Here is a 2,505-nt window from a genome sequence, read left to right as displayed (position 1 = left end):
TTTCTAGGTCTCATGAAGACCTACCTACCTACCAAGTTTCATTCCAATCCATCCACTGCTTCTCGAGTTATCTTGCTAAACCACACACACACACACATACCCACAGACAAACGCTACTGAAAACATAACCTTCTTGGCGAAGGTAAAAATAAAAACAGGCTTAGGCATTCTATTATGGCCCAAAATGGTATGATAGGAGCCATGAAGTCAACACACCTGGCTGGTTCAAAATTTAAACAATGAATTTTGAACTTTTAATGAAACTACTGCATTGAAAGACGGAATAACTGTAACAATTAGGAAGAAAAGGACTGTTTTCGACTGTTCAGGGCAAAATATGAGCATTTTGCAGTTCATTCTGAACCAGAATCTCCTTTTTTTTTTTTGCAAATCAGGAAAAAATTAAGCAGGCGAATCCATTAACCAAGAAATTAAATTGGTGTGGCCTAAGTCAGACTTTCTGCACAGGTTCCATATGCAGGGAACTCGAGATGACTCGGCATATTTCTGTTCACCTGAAGCCATCAACTTCCATCGGCAGTTAGGGGGCCTTGTGAGTGTTGAAAAAATCCTTCCATCCAAAGTAGTGAGAGAAATGAGATTGCAACAATTGTTACAGTCAAACCTGTCTAAGCCGGCCACCCAGGGGACCAAAGAAAAGCGGTCACCTTGGACAGGTGGTCTCCTTGAAGAGGATCGCCTCAAAACATGACCCACTCACACATAAATGGTTTCCAAGTTGAGATGTTTTAAAGTCAAATGCTGTAAGCATGTTTGAAGTTCTGTGGTGAATGCATGTGGGGAGGGTGGCACACGGAACAATTTATGTCAAACAAGAAAACATTGTCCAGCAGTCGAGGCAAACTGGCTGGTTTCTCCATGATTTCTGATTAGTTATCATCAATGATCAACAATGATGTTGTCGCCATGGGCAGGTATTGGGCCTTGAGTGGACCCAACTCACGGTGGTCGCTTTGGCCAGGTGGTCACCTTGGACAGGTCACTTAATTGGGCAAATTTTTGTGACCGAGAAAAAGCGGTCACCATTAAAGAGGTGGTTACCTTGGCAGGTTTGACTGTACAGTAGTTAGTTTGCATTGGTATACATATTGTAATGGAGCGTCCAAGGTGCGCAGACTAGTTTGTCCGCACACCCGATGGATACAAAGGAACATTCCTTTTTTTTTTAAGAAAAGTCACTTCTAAAGACTTACAAAAGAAGAACTTAATTAAGCAGTGCCAGCCTGCCTGAATTTACCAATACGTGTTTAACATATCCCCCCCCCCAATTTGCAGATAAGCATTGCCAGGATTCCCCTATGCAGACCCTCAAAAGATGCCCTAGATAATTGTGGCTAAAATCCTTCTCTTCTCCAACTGAAAGTAGACATATCCTATGATAAAAATGCATGCTAGTAACACTAGTAGTGAAGAGAGCTTCAAATTGAAAGATCCAACGATGTAGATTGACACAGAAAACCACACAATTTCAAAAACTTTTTTAATACATTTTTTGGCCAGAAAAGTAGTGCCAAAAACTGGAGAAGTTTGATGAATAACTTGGTTAGTTTGATGAAGTGATGCAAAATCATCATTTTGAATGGATGTCAGTCCATTGAAGTTTGCCAGAAATGCCCCATAAGGCCACACCAATTTAATTTGTTGCTTCTCAGATTCGCCCTGTCCATTTTTGTCTGATTTGCAAAAAAAAAATTTTTTTTGTTCTAAATTAACTGCAAAACGATTAATAAAAGACATATTTCGGCCCCAATGGTTAAAGAAATTCCTTTTCTTCCTGGTTCTTAAGTTTTTCAATGTAACAATGCAATTTTGTTTCATTAAAAGTTCAAAATCTATTGTTTTAATTATAAACCAGCCTGGTATGTTCACTTCATGGCTCATATTGTAACATTTCCAGCTATCATGGAGTGCCTTGGCCTGTTTTTTTTATTTTTTTTATTTTGCCCTGTCGCTCCTGATTTTTTTTTTAATCCGAGAAACAACAAATTAAATTGTTGGGGCCTAATTATAAGCAAGCCATTTAATCTGTGTAGCCCAATACCTGTGCTGAAATCTACCACAGACCTTTGCTGAAATCTCGTTCTTATAATTGACCTTTAATTGGGACATGATTACTGTAAAATAGTTGTTGTGGTGATCCTAACAAACACTGAGAACCAAAAATGTCTATAAAACGTCTTACGGACAATAGACATGATTTAGACATTGCTGAACAAAAGCCAGTCGGAAGAACATTAAGTAGACATAGTTACTGAAAAACGACATCGAAATAACCCAAGGTGGACTTTTTATATCCATAGTCTCTTCACACGTCAGGTAGGGACACCCCTAGGAGACAGTCCTTTGTTTAGCACAATGCGCACTTATAAAGATATTAGCATCTGTCTATTAATTAATTGTGTCCTGCCCTATAAATTGTCTTGGCTTTGTGCAGTGCTTTTCATATGCATCCCAGTTTTCACAGGTTTTTTCTAAAGACATTCT

This window comes from Branchiostoma belcheri, unplaced genomic scaffold, assembly GCF_001625305.1.
Source record: "Branchiostoma belcheri isolate BF01 breed outbred unplaced genomic scaffold, Haploidv18h27 scaffold4, whole genome shotgun sequence".
Taxonomy (NCBI): domain Eukaryota; kingdom Metazoa; phylum Chordata; class Leptocardii; order Amphioxiformes; family Branchiostomatidae; genus Branchiostoma; species Branchiostoma belcheri.
The sequence above is the reverse complement of the archived record's forward strand: the minus strand, read 5'-3'. Positions refer to the sequence as shown.